This window comes from Monodelphis domestica, chromosome 2, assembly GCF_027887165.1.
Source record: "Monodelphis domestica isolate mMonDom1 chromosome 2, mMonDom1.pri, whole genome shotgun sequence".
NCBI lineage: Eukaryota > Metazoa > Chordata > Mammalia > Didelphimorphia > Didelphidae > Monodelphis > Monodelphis domestica.
Genome location: NC_077228.1, coordinates 55,970,025 through 55,993,098, shown reverse-complemented (window position 1 = coordinate 55,993,098; position 23,074 = coordinate 55,970,025). Strand labels below are relative to the sequence as shown.

Genomic DNA, 23,074 nt, shown 5'->3' with positions numbered 1-23,074 from the left:
ATGAGCACGTCGTAAAATAATTGTTGTAGCTGTGAGGCCCCCAAATGACAACATCAAGCTACTTTTTCCACCAATGTTTCATTTGGATCTTAAATATACAGTAACAGTTTCTGTAGTCTGTAAGAGCTTAATAAAATAGGTGTTATACTTGCCTGAAATCAGCCTCCCTCTAAGGTCTATGGTCTAGCAGATAAATCTGACATTGGTCCTAGTTCTGCACATCGGGGCCAAGCAAAACAACTATACTCCCCCTTTTCACATGACAGGACAGGGACAGGAACCACTGGCCAAGGAGGAGCTAGGGGCAGCATAATGGGATTCATGGTCCAAGATGGTTTGGGACTAAATAACCTTTAGTTACTTTTCTCCAATTCTATTAGAAGAATTCAAGACAAAGAATTCTCCTCCTAAAACCCTGTTTCTTCATCCTGTCCATTTCCCACTCTACTACTGCTGCAGTTCCATCATTCAAATCTGATCTGTTAGGACCATGCCCTGACTTAACAAAGCTGATCCCAGGTCATTATCTGGGTCATTTTCTGTGTCTTTGTCCATTTTTTTTTTTGCTTCTTGCTCTGAAAACTGTAATCAAACCAACATTAACATTTTCTCTGGAAAAGGACCTCATCTGACTGCCCTATTGTTCATTCATAATCCCTGTGGCTTCTCATACCAACACTTCCTTCTCTGGTCATGATATACTCTTCCTCCTTCTTATAATATAAGTCCCTTGAGGACAAGGACTTTTTCTCTTTTGTATTTATCTCTCCAGCACTTAGCACACTGCTTCACATATAGGGAAAGCTTAATAAATACTGTTTTATCCATTCAGAAAAGAAAAGCAGCAATTAATTGGAAGGGTCAAATAATGATAAGGAATTTATCACATCTAATTCACATCGTTCCCTAGGTAGGTCTAACACTCCTTCTGTATCTGTGTTTGCCAAGTACTTTAAAGTTTCAGAACCTTTCTATCACTGCCACCAAAATAAAAATAAAGAAAGGCCACTAGAATGAGAAGGCTAAGCAATTGAGTTAGACAGTCTTCACAGGTTCTAGAAACAGCACCCATGTTCTAAATTTGTCAATATGCAGAATATTAAAACAGAAGGATAAAAACCTTAGAAATTATCCAGTCAAGGTCCTGGGTTAAAATTTGGCCTCAGACACTTTCTAGCTTGTGACCCTGGGCAAGTCACTTAATCCCCAGTTGCCTAGCCCTTCCCAGTCTTCTATATAACCAATGCTAAGAACTGGTTCTAAGAAGGGAAAAGGAGAAAGGGAGAAAGGGAGAAAGGGAGAAAGGAAAGGAAAGGAAAGGAAAGGAAAGGAAAGGAAAGGAAAGGAAAGGAAAGGAAAGGAAAGGAAAGGAAAGGAAAGGAAAGGAAAGGAAAGGAAAGGAAAGGAAAGGAAAGGAAAGGAAAGGAAAGGAAAGGAAAGGAAAGGAAAGGAAAGGAAAGGAAAGGAAAGGAAAGGAAAGGAAAAAGGAGAGAAAGAAGGAAGAAAGGGATGAGAGAAAGAAAGATGAGAGAGAAAAAAGAAATGAGAGAAAGAGAAAAGAGAGAGAGAGAGAGATAAATCATTCAAACTGCCTAATGTTATAAATTTAGAAACTAAAAGGGGAAAAATGGGTTTTTCAAGGTCACATAGCTAGTAACTGAAAAAAAAGTAGAACTCAGACCCAGAACTTTTGACTCTAAGTATGTTATTTTTTTCCTACTGTACCAGAACTTACAATGACAAAAGTCACAGAATCTTAAAATGTTAACACTAAGGCTCTTTCTTAAATAAGGTATATCTTGAACAAGACATAAGCATCTTGAAAGCAGGGATCACTTCTGATATTTGCTTATAAACACAGTGCTTTGCATGTTGCTGAGGCTCAAATATTTGCTGATTCAATTCAACAAAGATTAATTGCCTACTGTGTGCATGGTTCACTGTTTATCTTTGGTGTATGTCCAAGATACATGTACTGATGAGGCAACTGAATAGGCTGCCCACTGAAATACATGTCTTACTCTGGACAATGTCTCCACCATTTTGCTTCTCCAATATAGATCACTGCTTGCAGTCTTAAAAGGTTGGAGGAAGGTAGGAAATATAACAAATACACAATAAATATAGAAAATAACATATGATAGATGCATAGCAAAATACCTGGCACATAGGAGGCCTTTAATAAACTTAAAAAAAAAAACCCTTACCTTCTATCTTAGAATCAATGCTAAGACAGAAGAGCTGCAAGGGAGAGTCAATGGAGGTTAAGTGACTTGTCCAGGATCGTACAGCTAGAAAGTGTGAGGCCAGAATTGAACCCAGGCCACTCTGACTCCATATCTGTTGCTCTATCTATTGTGCTACCCTAGCTGTCCCAATAAATGTTTATTGAATGACTGACAGATGGGTTCATAGGAGAGATCAAGATAAATATTTTTGGCATTTTTGAAGAAGGAGACTACAAGGTAGTCTAATGGATAGAGCACTGGGCTTGGAGGCAGCAAGACTCATCTTTGTGAGTTTAGATCTGGCCTCAGACACTTACTAGCTTTGTCACTCTGGGCAAGTCACTTAACCCTGCTTGCCTCCATTCCTCATCTGCGAAATGAGCTAGGGAAGGAAATAGCAAACCACTCCAGTATCTCTGCCAGGAAAATTCCAAATGGGGTCATGAAGAGTCAGAGCCAACTGAACAAGACTACTTTCTGTTAGGATAGTAGGGGAAGCTTTTATGGAAAACATGGCATTTGAATTGAACCTTGAAGAAAGCAAATAATTTTAAGAAGTAGAAATGAAGAGGGACAATGTTACAGACTTGTGTGGATAGGAAAGTGCAGAGTGAGACAGGAAACACTTTGTCTGGAACAGAGTGAATGGGAAGATGAATAAATGAAATAAAACTGGAAAACTAGGTTAAAAGAACCATATTGTGGAGGGTCTTCAGTCTTAGATTGTTTGCATTTCATTTTAAAGGTAATAGGGAAACACTGGAGCTTTGGGAGCAAGGGAGTGGCCTTATTAGAACTTGATTGAAAAATACTATTGGCTGACAGTGGTAGTTTGGTTAATTATTCTGTGACTTTTCCCCCCTAGATTATTCTAAGTCCCTGATCTTCTCCTTCTTCTTACATGGAAGCTATCTTCATCCCATCCCATCCCATCCCATCCCATTCCAACCCATTCCAGAATTACATATATTCTAATTTATCTAGACTGTTTTCTTTTGTATTTATATTTATTATATTAATTATTATTATATTTATTGCATGAATGTATATTTACTATTGGTCCATTCTCTTACTAAATTATCTCTACCCTCTCCAGCTGGAAATTATCACTGTGCTTGGTTCCCCACTCTGCCCAACTCTGCCCAAGCTGAGAAAGTCCAGACACATTTCTTCAAATTATCCAGGTTCTCATATTATCTAAACTGGATCTAAGCCAGATCAGTTCAGATACAGGACTCTCATTTGTATTTGGCAGGAGAATTTGTTCGGGGAGTTTTGTGTTCTTGTTCTCTTGGCTCTCCTGGGCAGAAATAAGAAGGGGAGAAGGAAAGATCAGAACAATGCTGTTCAGTCATGTCCAATTTCGTGACTCCATGGATGATAGCTGCCCATGATCATCTATTCCAAATGCCTTGTTTTAAAGATGATAGCCAAGAGAGTCATGAAGCATCTTGTCCACAAGGTCCCACTGCCAGTGATTTGTAGATCCAGGACTCCTACCCAGGTTTTCAGATTGCCAAGCCTGGATACCATGCTGCAATGTGCATGAAACCCCAAGCTACTGCCCCTCATGGAGCCATTCCTCCTCCCCACTCCTGGCCCCTAATCTCCTCGCATTTGCAGAACAGATGTTGCAGTGTAGGCTCCCTTTCTTAATAACTCTTGCTTGGCCCCAATTGCAGAATGACTGCCTTCTGTCTGTTTGCCTGGTTATTCTTGGAGCTTGAGTGTGCCATCATTCTAGAATTCAGAAACCCCAAATGAGAGACAGGTGGTGGGGTTCTCCAGGGGAATTAAGAGCGGGACTCCAGACTCACACCACTGTCTGAGTCTAGCTGTCACAGGGAGGCGGGTAGTAAAGGTAGTGGCAGCTATTACAAGAAGAAAAGCCAAGCTCCACCCAAGCCAGATGAGCCTCCCTCCCATCGTTCCCTGTTCTTCTAAGCATGCCTCTCCCCATGGGATGCCCCCCATTCTTGGGCAAACAATGCAAACAGTGAATGGGAATAACTGTTGCCATTTGCTCCATCCTCCCTATGGATAAGGAACAGACTAATGAAATGATAGGTTCCTTAAACAATTTTTTGAAGGGCAAGAATGGGAAATGGACTTACAGGTCATGTGGTAAAATCAGCTTGGTACCCAAGGTCACCCCTTATGTCTGTTTGATTTAAAATCTTTGAGCCAAAGTGGAATAACTTAAAGTGGTTTCTCTAGAGCTGGGAGTTGGGCAAAGCAAGGTAACCTCTGGAAAATAATCCCATTGCCCTTCTATCAGGTCATTGGGCAGTTTCCAAGGGTGACGGGCTTTCTTTGGGCTACTTCCATTTGTGAATGGACAGGGCTAAAATTGGGAATTTTTTCACCCAAGGTAAAAGCAATTTCAGGGAAGTGGGTGACTAGAAGAATAAAAATGGTGGCATAGAGGATAATCTAATGGGTTTAGGAAGAAATGGCCATGGAAACACTGAGAATAATCTGACCAGTGCAGAAGACAGGGATATGGTTGTGTCAAGAGAAAGGGCAGCCTGTCTTCCAGAAAGTTGTGGAATAAGGCAGAGAGACAGGCCATGGGGTCGGGTGGGGGGCACCATGAAGAGTTGCTGGGAATGATTGTACTATACAAAGGCATGGGAGAGGGAAGTTCTGAAAGGTAAGGTAGGTACAGAGATTGTAGTCACCACCACCACCACCCCATTTCAGAGAAAGCACACCACCTCTTCCCAGATGTTTCCATAAAAGCTCCTCTGACTGTTCTAACAGAAAGTGGACTTGGTCAGTTGTAAGCTAGGTGATACAGTAGATACAGTGTCAGGCCTGAAGTCAGGAAGACTCATCTTTGTGAGTTCAAATCTGGCCTCAGACACTTACTAGCTCTGTGATACTTGGCAAGTCACTTAACCCTCTTTGCCTCAGTTTCCTCATCTATAAAATGAGTTGGAGAGGAAATGTCAAACCATTCCAGTATCTTTGTCAATAAAACCCCAAATAGGGTCACAAAAAAGAGTTGGGCCTGACTAAAAGGGGAACGAACAACAATGATCATCATATCACTTCTCTTCCTGCCCTGGTACCACAACCCAACCCCTGCTGCAGATTTCTTCATCTCCAAACTATAAACATGAACTGATATGATCTCAAGAGTTTTCATCATGTTAGTCTACATCCTTTGGACCTTCTCCAGCTCATCAATATCATCAACTGAAACCATATTGAAATTTAGGATTCTTTACCCCACCCACTGATTCAGTGAATCAACAGTTATTATGCTCATGCATTCTTAACAACTATCTTGGCAGAATTTCAAGGACTTGTTACTCTTGGTATTTACTGGGTCTTCATTTGTCTCCTCCCTTCAATCTCTGTTTTATTCCCTCCTTCTATCCATAAGAATATACTCACACTAACTCTGTGTTCTCTGAATAGTGATATCTAGATTCTGACTTTATCTGCTTGAAGCAATAATCAAGCTGAAAGGAGTTCCAAAATCTCTGATGTTGGAGCTTGTTTGGCAATTTGATCACAATGCCTCACTCTCATCTCATCTTTTCCCCATTTTGCAATGAGCAGAGAATCCTATCTCTGTTTCCCCAATAATTGCTTCCAATTCCAACTTTAAGGTTGTCAAACAAACAAAGTCATCACCACCCCAGTGCAAGCTTGTTTTATAATACACCTGAAACTACAATGCCAGAAAATCAAGACCAAAAACCTCTTGAAGCCCTTTCATGGGAAAGAGATCGTTTCTAGCTGCTGTCTTTTAAGAAGACAACTGTCAATAAATGATAAAGACAAGTGATTTGCTGTTGAAAACAAATCTTTTCCTCATAAGGGACTAATTGAGGTTGAAAGTGGTGGGTTCCTCTGAAGTCTCCAAAGATTTTGCAAGAGCCATTTTGAAAGTGCGAAATGCGGAGAGAAACTGAAGAGGAAGGGGGAAAACAGTTCACTGGGAAGTTTTTGTCTGGTTTTATAAACATTGGCCCCATTCTCTGGTTCGATCCTTCATTTTATGCCACCCCATGCAATACATCATACCAAGTGATCAGGTTTGAGTCCCAGCTTGGTCATTTACTGACTTTCTCCTTTACTACTTACTGACCCCAAGCAAGTCACTTCACCACACTAGGACTCAAATTTTCTCATTTGTAAAATGAAAGGGTTGAATTAAGTGATATTAAAATTCTTTCTAGTCCCACAATTCTATGACCCTATGATAATAAGAACTAAGAAAGCTAACAGAAGTCAACCCTAGGCTTCAAATGATTAAACAGAAAAACCTATTTGGTGGTTTTATTTTCTAAAGCTAAAGTTTGATCTTGGGTGATATCTAGAAGGTGACTTTGGTTTGAAGCATAGATTTCATTTTTATTCATACTTTCTATAAATTTTATTTTAATAACAAATTTCCAAATAAGTTTTACTAAGTTATATGATCCAAATTACCTCCATCCCTCCTTCCCTCCCCCCCCCACAGCTGACAAGCAATTCAGTCTGGGTTATACATGTATTATCATGCCAAACATATTTGCATATTATCCACTTTTGTAAGTGAATAATCTTATAAAACCAAAAGCCCAAAACATAAACCCAAATAAACAAATAGTAAATCATATTCTTCCATCTGCATTCTTACTCCAACAGTTCTTTCTTTGGAGGTGAATAGCATTCTTTTTTATACGTCCCTCAGAATTTTTCTGGATCATTGTATTGCTGATAGTAGCTAAGTCAATCACATTTGATCATTCCACAATATTGCTGTTACTGTGTACAATGTTTCCTGGTTCTGCTCATTTCACTCTGCATCAGTTCATCTTATTGATACATTAAACAAAAGCATATATATGTCTTGGTTTAAGACCCCTCTTTGCCAGTGGGGAAAGCCATACTTAGTTTTTGTAGTTTTAAAGAGGATCACAGAGAAATTAAGTGATTTGGTTACCTTCAAGAAGTTAGTAAGTCTCAGAGACAGATGGAAATCCAGTCTTCCTAACCCTAACTCCAGCATTCTATTCACTAACCCCCTGCTGGTTCTCTAAGAAAAACATGGGTTACATTTATTTTTAAAACAACAACAACAACAACTGATTCACTCTTGTAACTGGCTATATACGGGGTAGGAAAAAAAAACTGCAAGGGCTGATTGTCTTTGAAAAGTAAAGCAGTGATTCATGGGCAAATAATGTTTGAAGAATCCTACGGTAATAGAGAAACCCTGCAGTAGCTTTTGGTTAGTGGCTAAACATAGCTATGAATTATTCATATGTGAAATGTATGCTATGACAGGCTAGAACTAAGACCCTGCTTGGTCCTCAGCACCAGGGAACCAAAAACATACAAAATAGCCCTACAAATCATTCACAACTATGAGCCACTGCCAGACATTTGACTATTAATAATCACCAGGAAGAGGAGATGTAATGGGAGTTTTTCAAAATAGTAAGTGGAGAGGAATGTGACCCCCTTCACACACCCCACCCTACCCCAAAGGAAAGCCATGTGGTTTACTGGATTTGAAGTAAAAAACCTGAGTTGGAATCCTGCCTCTGCTAAGCACTAGCTGTATGATCCTTAGGCAAGTTCCTCCATATCCCTGAGCCTCAATTTCCCCATCTGTAAAATAAGACTAATGATGCTTGAACAATGGCCTTCATGGGATTGTTGGGAAGACAATATGAAAGTGAGCTGCTGCAATTCCAACATCTATTCATTACAGAGAATTTATCAATCATGTACTGTTTTCATCAGCTCAGTCCTAGGCACTGTGAGAGAGACAAAAGAGAACCAGAAGACACAGTTCCTGGCTTCAAAGAATATATAACCTAGTTAAATGGGCAAGAAAGGTCTTTATACGTGAAGAACTAATAATACAATTTGTGGCATCATATAATTTCTTTGATTTCCCCCTCCTAACTGTGTGCTATGGAGGTTCAAATAAGACTGAAATCAATGTGGGCTGGAGGAATCAATCCCATAAGTACAGGACTGACTCAAACCAAAGGGGCACAAGATCTGGTTTGGATCAAGGGTCACCCTGAATCTTGAGACTCCTTAATAGCTGGAACCTCTATGGATTAATGGAATGTGGATCAGCTCTAGGTCATATGTGATGGATTCCACAGCTCAGACAAGAGCAGCTCTATATTCAAGTAATTACAACAACAACAATAATAACAGCATTTATACAGCACTTTAACATCTGTGAAATGCTTTGCAACTGTTGTCTCATTTGTTCTTTATAACAACAGCACTCTGAGACAGGTGTTTATTATATACTATTTTACAGATGAAAAAATTGAGGCTGGAAGAGCTTAAATGACTAGACCTGAGGTAGGATACAAACTCAGATTTTCATTAATCCAAATTCAGTGCTTTATGCACTGTTCCATATAGCTGTTCCGAAGAGTCCTAGGAATCATCCTACCTTCCAAAGGCCTCTTTGAACCAGCAAAATGTCACATTTTCATTGATTTCTTAAAGCTCTTAAGGCTACCCCATTCTAGGCTTTCCACTCCAAAGCTAGCCCAAAACCAATGAAGAATTCCAAAGATTGAGAAGTACGGAGAAGACAGAAGAGAAGGTAGGAGGGGTGGAATTCACAAAGACAAATGATTTTCACTGTCACTTTCCCTACTTAAATAGATTTTCTGCCTTCCCATTAGATGTCCATTTTACACACTCATCCCTACCCCGATATGGCAAAAAAAGTTGGTGGGAATGGGAGGGATATGAGGATCACAGTATTTAAAGTTGAGAGAGAGGGCTATAAGGATCAAAAGGAACCTTAGGGGACATCTAGTTCAACATCCACATTTCACAATACTGAGGTCCAGAAGATTTAAGTGACTTGCCCGAAGTCACTTAAGTAACAGGGTTGACACAAGAACTCATGATCTCCAACTCCAGAGGCCATACTCTTTCTACTAAAGCTGTTTGGAATGAGAATATTAGCCCTGGAAAGGCTCTGGTGTCAGATTTGTGGTATACATCCCAACCACAGTTGGAGAGCGCTCAGCTCAGGCAGGAAACGGGAGACAACAGGAACCAATTATACTTACATTATGAGGTGAAGAACATTCTCTGGAGGGTCGTGCTGGATCCTCAGTGCCTGGATGGACCAGATGGGCTGTTTTCCTTTTCACTCTCCCAGTCTCCCAATCAAGAAGACAATTGGCTTCCTTTCTTCGGGCCACAACCTTTGGGACTTCTAGGGCACAAACCTTGGCCCTTTTGTAGGTCTCCCTTGGGGAAGGAAAGCAAATCAATGTCTTAAACAGCTTTTTGGATTTTACATTTGCTATGGATATGGGAGAGCTCTGCAGAACATGATCTAATGCAAGTACCTTAAGAAACCCAGAAAGGTTCCTCAGAAAATAGATTAGCTTAGATAATACTCCTCTAAATGTTGAGGTATGGGGGAAGCTGGAAGATGACTTATTTTCCCAATGGCTTATGGGGTTAATGCACTTAAGAAACTGAAGTGAAGAAAAAGTAGCAGCTGGAACTCCATGAAGTTCTACCTAATAGCAGGGCATTTGGGGTGTGTGTCTGCCTTAATTTGTGGAGGTCACTGAATAAATAAAAGTGGATGATAATAATAATAATGATAATGATAACAACTTGTACTTCTATAGTGCTTTGGTGTATACAAAGCACTTTCTCCATAGTATCTCTGTAAGATAAATGGTATGTGTATTCTTTTCCCTACTTCAGAAGAGAGGAAACTGGGGCTTGTAGAAAAATGACTCGTTCAACATCACATAGGTAGTGTGTGTTGAAGTAGGGATGGAGAAGGAATAGTTAGTCCCTTTCATAAGACAGCAAACCTCAGTAAACCAGCCTTTACCAGAAATGTTCATGTTGAAGAGATCATCACTAGTTGCCTTGTAGTAGGAGACTTTGCATTTTAAAGTCTCTTGTCGTGGCTAGTGTCAGAGGGAAGGCAGAGGGGCCATATGAGTTAGAGGAGATTGTTTTGTAGTGAAGATGAAAAAGCTCCTTTCATTTTCTGAATGAATGTAGTTAAGTCCTTCATTAATCAAAGGAAGGATGATATATCTGTATGTACTGTTATCAACCAAGTTCCAATAATGTCCCTATCCATATACCTTCCTTATCCCTCCCCACCAAAAAGTTCTAATCATCTTCACTGTTATTTTGTATAGTTCTAGAAATGCTAGCAATAGCAGTGATCCAAGAAAAGGAAATTAAAAGCATAAAGTAGAGCCAAAATGGTAGATGAGAGGCAGCAATCCAGCCAAACTCTCCCATCATTTCCCTCCAAACAACTTTAAAGCAATGCCTCAAATCGATTTGTGGAGTGGAAGAATCAACAAAAGGTCAGGGTAAGACAGTCTTTGCAGCCTAACACAATTCAGAACAGTAATGGTGAACGTTTTAGAGGGATGGGTGATGTGAGAAATGTCCTCAGGCATGATGGGAGAGAGAGAGAGGAGTATCCTAGCCCCACATCCCTCTAGCTTTCTATTCATGAATTCTGGTGAACTCTTTTCTGGGGCAATAGCACACGTGCCCTCTCTGCCACATGTACCATAGGTTTGCCCCAACAGACTTGGAAATTGTTAGGAGACATCTATGACATGAAAGATAAGCCAGCTTAGAACATACTCAGCAACACCAGCAATTAACCTAGGAGGTAGTCACAACAAAATCAACAGTAGCCTTGGAAGTTCTCAACTCAGAGACTGAAGGAAGTCAAATAACTGGTCAAAAAAAGGTTACCCTTTAATGGCACTGGGTGCAGCTAGCACTCTATTCTGTGACTAGCAGTTCCATTGCCCATATGAAGTTCTGGGTCATAGTTCCAAGACAGTGAGGAATGCTTATGGGTTGTTTGTAAGGGAGCAGGGACCTGATCACTATTCCAGGAATAAGAGGAGCACTAATGCTTGTAGATGAAAGGGAGCAGGGACTCTCAAGGGAAAAGGTCAGAGAACCCAACTGGAGAGCAGTAAAAACACCTCTCCTTGGATCACATCACCTTGGAAGCACCGAAACTTGTAGACCCCCAAAACTAGCTCTGAAAACAGCAGCATGAAAAAATCTAAAGCTTGGGACAGTACTTTCCCACCCCCAAGTGAGAAAAGCTCAATTTTAACATAAAGTTCAAAATCAAGAAATAGACTGGGAAAATGAACAAACAACAACAACAAAAAGAACTTAAACATAAAAAATCTACCTTAGTGGCAGGGAAGACAAAGACAAAAAGTCAAAGGAAGAGACAATAATATAAAAATTGCTACTACCAAAGCCTCAAAAAAAATTATAATGGGACCTAAACACATCTAAATTTGTCATTTAGAAACAGTATACATAGACAGAGGGTATGGACATTAGTTGATCATGTTAGATGAGTTAAAAAATGAAAGGGCAAGGAAGTGGGATGTACTAGGAGAAAGAGAAGAGAGAGGCAGAATGGGGAAAAGTGTTTCACATAAAAGAAGTGTGAAATAATGATCTTTTATAGTGAAAGGAAAATGAAGTGAGGAAGGAAATAATTGAGCATCACTCTCATTGGAAATGGTTCAAAGAGGAAAAAGGTACACACACACACATACACACACACACACACACACTCACACACACACTCACACAGAATTAGGTTTAGAAATCTCTTACCCAACAGGGAAATAGGAGAGGAAATGGATAAAAGAAGGGGAAGGGATGATAAACAGGAAGGCAGATTAAAAGACTCAGTGGTCAGAGGCAAAACAGACTTTTGAGAAGAGACAGGATAAAAAGAAACAGAGAGAAGGAAAATGTAAGAAAATAGGATGATGGGAAATACACAGTTGCTAATCATAACTGTGAATGTAAATGGGTTGAACTCACCCATGAAATGGAAGCAGATAGAACAATGGATTAGAAACCAGAATCCAACAATATGTTATTTACAAGAGATACACTTGAAACAGAAAGACACATACACACAGTTATAATTATGAATTGAAGCAGAATTGATCACTCTTCAGTTGAAATGAAAAAGGAAGAAGTAGCAATCACGATCTTAGACAAAGCAAAAATAAAAATAAGCCATGAAAAGAGAAAATCGGGAAAACTACATTTTGATAAAAGGTACCAGAAAATAAAGTAATACAAAAAATTTCATAACCAGTTTCTCTGATAAAGATCTCTTTTCTCAAACATACTTTGATTCAAATTTATAAAAATAAGAGCAATTTGTCAATTGATAAATCTATAGTTATATGAAAATATGCTCTAAATCAGTATTGATTAGAGAAATGAAAATTAAAACAACTCTGAGGTACCATCTCAGACCTATCAGAAATATTAAATGCTGGAAGGAATGAGGGGAAATGGGTATACTAATGAACTATTGATGAAGTTGTAAACTTGTCCAAAATTCTAGAGAATAATTTTAAATTATACCCTAAGGGTTATAAAGCTATGTATACCTTTAGATCCAGTAATATCTCTACTAGATCTCTACTCCAAAGAGATCAAATAAAAAGGAAAAGGACCTGTATATACAAAAATACTTATAGCAACTCTTTTTGGGGTGGAAAAGAAATGGAAATTAAGGGGGATATCAAAATTCAGAAATAGTACTAAAAATCATAAATATAGATAAAGAAGAGGTAAAAGTATACACACACACAGAGAGAGAGAGATATGGATATAGATATATTTGCTGATGATATAATGGTATACTTGGAAAACCCTAATGAATCAGCAAAGACACCAATTGAGACCATTAATAGCTTCAGTAGTTACAGACTACAAAATAGGCTCTCAAAACCAACTGAATTCATATATAATAACTAGATATAAGAAGCAATAAAAGAGAGAAATTCTATTCCAAATAATCATAATGCATAAAGTGCATAAAATCTGGGTATTAACCTACCACAGTACACAAAAGATTTCATAGATTCAATTATAAAGTACTCCTTAAAGAAATCAGAAACAATTTAAATATGTAAGAAATATGCAGTGTTCATGGTTGGGCTAGGCAAGTATAATAAAAATAACAATACTACTAGAGTTAATTTACACTTTTAATATTATACCAGTCAAATTATCTAGGAGATACTTTGAATAACTTGATAAAATAATAACAAAATGTATTTGGTAAAACAAAAATATCTAGAGTATGGAAGGAAATGATAAAAAGTAGGCATGAAGGGAGAAGAGCACTTCCAAAATCAAAGATATCATAAAGCAATAGTCATCAAAACCACATGGTAATGATTTAAGGGAGACAGACAGAAGGAACAGACTAGACAAGGGAAAATCAGAAATAATGGAATTCAATAACTCGGTGATAGATAAAGTAGAAAACACAAATTACTTAGGGAAAAACTCTCTATTCAATAAAAATCCTCGATTTCAGCAAGTATTTTTTGGCAGTCTGTTCTACTATTTGTGTGCTAGACTTGCTCCAGGCATTTCAAATTGCACTAGTTACTCTAAAATCCTCAAATAATAAGACTGACTATACCTTTTTCAAATGTTCCACACATGGCCATTAGCAGTAGTTAGCTTCTCAAAGAATCCTACAAATTTATACATACATGAATTAGTAAGAAGCCCCAGAGAACAGTGTAGATGAATAATAAAGAATTTATTGAGTGCTTATTATATGCCATGCATTGTGCTAAATAATGAGGTTACAAATTCAAGCAAGCATAAGAGTCTCTCCCCTCAAGAAGCTTCCACTCTACACTGTTAGAATCTGAGTGCAAAAAAAAAAAGCATTCCATCTGGCACTATATTTCCTTCGTTGATTTCTATTGCATGTGTGATATGTGACTTCTATCATGACATGAGCAATATGAAAATATGTATTACATGAAAATATGTATATAACCTATATCAGACTATTAGCCACCTGGGGTGGTAGTGAGAGGGTAGAGAGGGGAAAACACCTTAAATTCTAAAACGTCAAAAAACAATTGTCAAAAATTCTTTCTACATGTAACTGAAAAAACATTTGATTGTTTTTTAAGAAGCTTCCATTCTAAAGGAGGAACTGGAGAGTCCATTATTAGGCTTATATACTTAAGGAGACCATTGATAAAAAGATAGTCTCTATATATGTCAAAATACTTAAAGCAGCACTTTTGTGAATTTCTTTTAAATGGAAGCAAAGTAGATGTCTATCATTTGAAGAATAGTTAAATAAACTGTAATGCATGATTACAATATAATATTTCTTTATGAAATGACAAATGTGATTAATATAGAGAAGCATAGAAACATCTGATTCATGAACTGATGCAGAGTAAGGTAAGCAGAGCCAAGAAAATAATATACATGGTAACTACTAGAATAATGTAAATAAAAGGAACACAGTAAAAATCAGAAGTGAATGGTGCAAATCTAAGATGCATGTCTTCAAAGAAGAGAAATGAGAAGAAGCCACCACCCTGTTCCTTTGCCAAGGTAGGAGGTCCACACGAGTAATGCATTGCACATATTTGCAGACTGTTAAAATATATTAATAAGTTATGCTGATTTTTTCTCTTTTTGCCTTTGTCTTAAAATATATTATTTGTTATATAGATGGCTCTCTGGAAGGAGGAATGGAAGGATGCTAGAAGAACTTATGATGATGTAATAAAAATATCATTAAAAATGTATTTTTGAAAGTTTAGGATCAATTAGAGAGCTCTGGATCTCTGAAGTTATCATGGTTCTCTCTGCCTTGGCTCTCTATCTCAAAGACATTGAAGTCTCTGGTGCAAAGAGTTTCAACAGCAGCAGAAAAATAAGGGTTGGTCTATCCTACATAACCCAGAGGGTCCAGTGAATTTTAAGTCATTCCATCCCAATTACTAGTCCCAGAAGATGCCTTTCCTGCTAATAGTGCCTTCAGTATCTGCTCACCTTCTCTTGGGCCAATCATCAAAGTTCAGATCCAAGGAGAGAAAGAAGTGTATTCTGGGGATATTAGGAAATGTTCAAATCTCTGTTTCCACATTTTCCACTGTTCTGGCCAAGAGAGTTTTCTGGTCAGAAACACATTCTCAATTGACCCTTTCTCTTTCTCTCTGTGCCTAATTCTCTCTCTTATTCCTGCATCTCCCTAACCTAACCTTTTTCAGATTCAGGAGATAACTGCTTTCAAGCCTGTTCCTTACTTAAAATTCTTTATTTTATCCATAGATTGATCTTATGTATAAAATCTGGAAAGATTTACATGAAAGGATACAAAGTTTATATATAAAAACTGATGGCTACTCTCCCCTAAAAAATGCTCTGAAACACCCATTAACCCAAAATAGAAAGGTATCCCAAGGGGCAGCTGGGTAGCTCAGTGGGTTGAGAGCTAGCCCTAGAGACGGGAGGTCCTAGGTTCAAATCTGGCCTCAGACACTTCCCAGCTGTGTGACCCTGGGCAAGTCACTTGACCCCCATTGCCTAGCCCTTACTACTCTTCTGCCTTGGAACCAATACACAATATTGACTCCAAGACAGAAGGTAAGGGTTTAAAAAAAAAAAAGAAAGGTATCCCAAGAAGTCTTTTTGTGGATTTCCCTTACATGGTAGTTAGCAATGTCTCTGCCTATGGTTCAAAATATTTAAGAAGCCCCAAGAGGATGATTACACTAGACTTGTATAAATTCACTCCAACATGTACCATAAGCTCCACTGGGAGAACCATTGCTACTTTTATCTATAGCCTAAGAAAACGTCAAGACTTCCCATTTGTACAAAAATATTTATTGCAATTCTTTTTGTGGTAGCAAAGATCTGGAAATTGAGGGGTTGTTCAGCAATTGGGGAATAGCTGAACAAGCTGTAGTATTTGATCATGATAGAATACCATTGTGCTATAAGACATCACAAGCAAGATGATTTTTGAAAAATCTGGAAAGATTTACATGAATGGATACAAAGTGAAATGAGCAGAACCAGAACATTGTATAAAGTAAGAACTATATTTTTTGATTAACTGTGTTATTCTCAGCCATGCAGTAACCCAAGACAAGCCTAGACTCATGATAAAAAAATATCATCTGCCCTCCAAAAAAGAACTGATGGAGTCTGAGTGCTGATTGAAACATACTTTTACTCTCTACTTTTTTTATTTGAAATTTCTTTCACAAAATGACTAATGTGTGAAATACATATATATATATATATATATATACATATATATATATATATGTCAGGCTGCTTATCATCTTAGGGAGTGGGGAGGAATAGGAGAGAGGGAGAGAATTTGGAACTCAAATTAAAAAAATTTTGTTAATTGTTTTTATATGTCACTGGGGAGGAAATAAAATATTATTTGAGTGAGGAGAGAAGGCCAAAGATAGACACACACACACACACACACACAGAGAGACACAGACACAGACACAGACACAGACACAGACACAGACATAGACAGAGAGAAAGAGAAAACGTCAAGACTTCCTGGAGCAGTCTGGAAAGCTTTTAGGGCAAGCCCAGGATCCAGATATTCAAGCCCTGGGTAAATGCCAAACTGGTTTGCACCTTACTGAATGACTGCTGGATCATCACAATGATGTAGAATAACTGAACCCTCTGAGAAAAGGTTAAATAAGAAGTTACCAATTTTAGTGTCACATTCCACCACCATCTTCTCCATCTGTGCCCATATAACTCTTACATATGCATCAAATCCCAGTTCAAATAGTATAACCTCCAGGAAGATTTCCCAGATTATTCCTTGTTAAAAGAGTTCTTCCTTCCTCTCTTCTACTATGATTTTAATATTGTATATTTCCTTTTCACATCATCCTTAATACCTTGGTTATTTATCTATGCCTGCCTTATCTTTATAAGACTATAACCTTGGCTATGCATATTGTTTGAAAAAAGAGGGGAGGATTGTTTTTCTATTTTTTTATTTCTGATTCCACAAATTTAAAATATTGGTGCTTTTCCCCTCTACTTTTAATGAGAAAGGATGAAATGGATTTTTGCTGGTTGGACACTCTTCATTTACTAACTTAAAGGCAAAGTGTCTTAACCTTTCTAAGCTTCAGTGTTCTCATTTGTGAAATGTGTATAAAATAGTATCTACACTGTAAGGTAGTTTTAGGGGTCCAATGAGATAATATGTGCAAAGTGCTATATAAACCGTAACATTTTATACATGTAAGTTGTTCTTATTTTTACTGTATCTTGCACAATTTTGATCCAGAATTTTCTCCTGCCCCATTACCTCCACTTGTCTAATAGTATTACAAGATCATGGATTTAGAACTGAAATGATACATTAATTAATTTTTATTAGCCTCCATGGAAGGAATGTTGTAGTAGAAAGCAGATTTGAAATTAGATAGCTTGAGTTCAAATTCTAACTCTGCCAGTTAATCTGAATGACCTTGGGCAAGTCTGTGCCTCAGTTTCCTCGTTTGTAAAATAAAAAAGTTGAATTTGATGACGTCTAAGGACCTTTCAAAACTTTAATCAACAATATTATGAACACCCACAAGTATGAAAACAAAATTCCTTAAAAGAGGGTTTCTTAACCTTTTTGTGTGTTTCATAGAATTCTCTTGAAATCTGGTGAAATCTGGACTCTCAGAATTCTTGTTTTAAATAAATAAAACACATAGAATTACAAAGGAAACCAATTATATTGAATCAAGAAATAAACATTTACTACATGCCTACTACTGAGTAAAAAAAAAGAAAGAAAAGAAACAAAATAAAGTCCCTGCCATCAAAGAATTCAGTCTAATAGGAGGAATTTTACAATATGTTGAAACATTTTTTTTTAAAAAGCAAGTTCATAGACACCAGGTTAAGAATCTCTATCTTCAATTATCTACTTCTTATGCTTGGTGTAAGGCTCATATGAGGTGATATATGTAATCTACTTTTTAAAACCATAAATCCACATACAAATATAAACTTATTATTTTTCTATTATCTCCCCACCCAGAGGAAAACTTCTTGGGCAAGAGGGATGTTTCTTTTCTTATCCTAATCACCTATACATTGTTATTACTTAATAAATATGCTGAATAATTTAATTAGAATGATAATAAGATCAAGAACAATAATGATCAGGAACCAAGGGGTTCAAATCCTGCCTCTTACACTAACTATCTTTGGGCTCAGTCTCCTCACCAATAAAATGAGAGTATGGGACTAGAAGACCTTAAAAATCCCTTAAAAAAATTCAAATTCTATGGCTGTAACCATAATAATAATATCAGTTCTAAATCCATTTCACAGATGAGGAAACTGAGGTTTAGAGAGGTAACTTTGCCTAGGAGCAAGTAAATGAATAACAGTCCTCTTGAGTCTATGCCTTCAGGCTCTATCCACTGACCCACATTGCCTCTCAACAATAACAGCCTTGAGTTTTGAGAGGTAGGATAGGGGCAGCTGTTGGACTAACCTACAAGTTATATCACAATTCTGGCCCTTTGGGGTGCTCAATAAATATTTGTTGAGTTGAATTTGAATGAGCGCCAAGGTACTTTTAAGGTCTAAGTTCCTGTATTCCTGTCCACAGCATACTCTTGATTCTTGCTTCATAAAAATTGGGAATTAGTCTTAACCAAAGCATTAGGCAATCTGAGAGTTTCCCTAAGAGTTATTTCGTTGGAGTTCAAGGGAATTCTTCAGTATTTTCTCTCTAATCATCAGTCATTGGGTGATAAAGCTAAAACTGGAAAAGACTTTTGAAAGATAATCTAGTCCACTCATCCTCCATTTTTTAGATGAAGAAAGTGAAACTCCAAGAAGTTAAATGGCTTATCAAAGGTCACAGAGACAGAGGCAGGATTTGAAATCAGATCTCAAGACTCTCACTTCATAATACTGCCACCTAGTCATATTTTTACCCTTCTATCTAGGTCCTTTTCTTGGACTAAAGTGAACTTCATTGAAGAATAAACCAACTAATTAATGCTAGAGGAAATGGGTGCATATATTTTATGTACTAAAAGGAAGGTGCAAAAAGCAAGATGCTGTTAATTAACTGGAGAGAACCAAAATAATAATGGAAAAGGAAAAAGAAAAGGGCAGAAAGACACCCCTCACACTGGGGCCAGACCCAACCCCTCTAAATCAGAACTGAGGACAGTCAGGGAAGAAATATCCATAGGAATCTCTCCAACGAGTCTTAGATCCAATAGCTTTTAGGTCATACTATGAGAAGCATGGCAATATTGGAGTCAAGGGTCTTGGTCTGAATCCTAGCTCATCTACTTACTACTAACTTTGTGACCTTGGACAACCCATTTATCTTCCCTGTGCCTCAGTTTCCTCCAATGTAAAATAAGGGAGTTAGGCTAAATTACTTCTAAGGCCCTTTCCAAGTCTAGGTCTATGATCCTATGATTATATGTTCTATTTCTTAGTCCCCCTCAAAGTCATTTAACATAGTGCTGAGCCCTCCCAGAGAGTCGATGAATGTTTCTTTCATTTGTTGACTTATTTGTTGATTGATCATTCTAGAAGATGATATATGTACATGACAGACAGGGACAGGCAATCAGTTTTCTTTCTTTTGTGCCTTCTTCTGCCTCTTACTCATACTCATCTTTACCCCCATAATAGATTTCCCAGTGTGAGAATTCTGAAACTTCCTTATTCCTTCTGATGGTTAGAACAATTGAAAAGAAAGTGAATTCCTACAAAAGTCAAGGCTCTAACTCATGGTTCCTAAAACATCTACACAAGGCATTCATTTCCCACCTTCCTATAACAAGAGTTCTAATGCCCTTGGGTGGGATGTTTGCAATTATAAAACTGACAAACTCATTCCAGAGCGTTCTAGTTGGCCAAAGCTAAGTCATCCAAACACTAGACATATTCAGGACAAAAATGATCCTTCTCTTGATGAGTGTCAAAAGAACAAGACCCAGCAATATGGGTTCTAGCTTGGGAGAGCCATGAAACATGCTAGTCCTGGAGAATTATGACTAAAGATTGGATTAGCCATTTTAAAGACCATCCAGCTTGTCCTAGATAGGATTATTTATGTGTACTTTAGCTTCCCTGAAGTTCTAATCTTAATATTTCTTAATATAACTATTTTCTATTATCATAAACCCCCCAAAAATTACTCATATGGTCTGGGTTATATGATTACAAGGGAGAAAGGGGCACAAGAATGGGCACAAGAAGACACCAAAGTATAGGAGAATCAAGAAAGAACAAAAGGGGGATGAGTCACATGAGATTAGTCAGAAGAGATCTAGAACTCTAAGGAACTAGGCAGACTCAGGGTCTAAGGTATTAGCACATCTAGCCAGGGATTAAGGTATAGGGGAGGTTCTGGAATTAATAAAGAAGAAACCACTTGGGTCAAAGATAAGAAAAAGTTTCTTGAACCAGTTTCAAGATTCAGGCCTGAGAAGCTATGGGCATTAGCAGGGTCAGCCACTATAGCAAGGTACTCTGTAACTTTGGAATCATTATCAAAGCCCAAATCCAGAAAGAGTCAGATCTGGTATTCCAGGTGAGTAATAAGTCTAGGAGAAAAAGGCTGAAGAAAAATAATATTCTGATCTTTGGTTCTCTCTGTCCTTTGGCATATCATTTCTTAGCTTTCTTTATCAATTCAATAATGCTTACTATGGGTTTAGGACTGTGCTAGACACTCATGAAGGAGTAAAAAGTATATGTTTTGGTCCTTAACTATTGGGAAATTTCCCTCTAATCAGAGGAAGAAGAATAATGACTTGTATTATCAGATGCTAACCAGTTGAGGAATAGCTAAAGCATTGTATTACATTAATGCAATGGAATATTTTGTTGTAAGAAATTATTTCAATGATTATTGCAACAAAGCATGGAAAGATTTCTCTAAACTGGATCTTCTCTAAAGATTTCTCTAAATGCAAAGTGAAGATTAGGTATACAAAAATAAAGAAGCAAATATATCTAATACATTTGTTAAATAAATGTGTTAAAAGAACACAAAGACCACAAGTACTGGGATAAGGACTATTTGACAAAAATAGCTGGGGAAATTGGATAGCAGGATGGAAGAAATTAGGTTTAGATCATCACTTCACACTTTATGCAAAGATCAGTTCCAACTGGGAATGTGACCTAGATCTAAAAGGTCACACATCATTAACAAATTTTAAAATATGGAAAATATTATCTATGTATGGATAGGAAATTTATTCATGACCAAATAAAGAATAGAGGATTACAAAATATAAAAATTAAATTTTCATTACATAAAATTTAAAAGTTGTGCACAAACAAATCCAATAAAACTAATTAAAAAGGAAACAATAAAGAAAAATCTTTGCAGCAGATTTCTCTGATTTCTCATTTCTAAGATGTATGAGGAAGTGATTCAAATTAATAAGAAGAAAAGCCATTCCCAGCTGATTGATGGTCTAAGAATATGAATGGGCAAATCTCAAAGAAAAAACTCAGACTATAACCAGATGGGGGAAAATGTTCCATATCACTATTAGAGAAATGCAAATTACAATTCTGAGTCACCTCACACCCTTCAGAGTAGCAAAGGTGCCCCAAAAAGGGAAATGATCATTTTGGAGGGGCTCTGGGAAAACAGATGCATAGAGGGTCTTTGAATAGATACAAGCATTCTGGAAAGCAATTTGAAATTATACACAAAAGTCTGTGACTTGTCTATTTCACTGTTGGGCCCATCCCTAAAAGAGAAAATATATATATATATAGAGAGAGAGAGATTTCACATACAAAACTATTTATAGTAATTTTGTGTGGTGGAAAAAAGAAAAATAAAAGGATGTCCATTGATTCATAAATAGACAAATAAGTCATGGTATATGAATATGATGGAATACTTCTATGCTGTAAGAAATAAGGAAAAGGGTGACTTCAAAAAAGATATGGAAGGATTTATGTGAACTGAAGCAGAACTAAGTGAGAAAAACCAGAACAATTTATACTACCACATCAATATTATAAAATGAACAATTCAAGGCTGACAAAGAAGGAAATGATAGAACCAGGAGTACAACTGATACAACTACAACAGTGTAAAAACAAGCAACTATGAAAGTTGCAGCTATATTCAAGACAATGGCTATTCATGATTCCAGAGGATCAGAGATATATATTCTCTCTATTGTTAATAATAATCATCATTATTATAGTTTATAGCATCAACTGTGTGTCATGCACTGTGCTAAGCACTTTACAGATATATGATCTGATCTTCACAACAACCCTGGGAAGTAGTTGCTGTTATTATTCCCATTTTTAACTGTTGGGGAAAGCAATGCAAATAAAGGTTTAAGAGACTTACACAGACCTGAAAACAGATTTTATATCAGATCTTCCTGACTCCAGACCCAGAATTGTATCCACTGTGCCAAGAGTTGCCTTTTATGTGGATTTAAGGGGCAAGGGGAGAGACAGAGACAGAGACAGAGAGACAGACAGATAGACAGACAAAGACAAAAACAGAAACAGAGGGGGGGAGGGAGAAAGAAAGAAAGAAAGAAAGAAAGAAAGAAAGAAAGAAAGAAAGAAAGAAAGAAAGAAAGAAAGAAAGAAAGAAAGAAAGAAAGAAAGAAAGAAAGAAAGAAAGAAAGAAAGAAAGAAAGAAAGAAAGAAAGAAAGAAAGAAAGAAAGAAAGAAAGAAAGAAAGAAAGAAAGAAAGAAAGAAAGAGAGAAAGAGAGAAAGAGAGAAAGAGAGAAAGAGAGAAAGAAAGAGAGAAAGAGAGAAAGAGAGAGAGAAAGAGAGAAAGAGAAAGGGGGAGGGAGGGAGGGAAGGAAGAGGTAAACAGAGATAAAAATAGAGATAGGTAAAGAGATATAGGTAGAGATAGAATAGAAACAGAGAAATGGGTAGAGGCACAAGTAGACAGAGAGATGGAGGTAGAAATAAAGATAGAGATAGAAGTAAAGGTAGA

The 23,074-nt window shown here is 37.3% G+C and overlaps 1 protein-coding gene across 3 annotated transcripts in view; it reads right to left on the bottom strand.

The window, feature by feature from the left end:
- The window catches only part of DDR2 (discoidin domain receptor tyrosine kinase 2), a 226,503-nt gene that overhangs the window by 187,588 nt on the left and 15,841 nt on the right, over positions 1–23,074 (bottom strand). For all 3 annotated transcript variants that reach the window (XM_056815465.1, XM_056815466.1, XM_007480672.3), the window contains exon 2: positions 9,287–9,470. The gene's annotated coding sequence lies outside the window, so the exon portion shown is untranslated. The remainder of the gene's footprint in view (positions 1–9,286; positions 9,471–23,074) is intronic.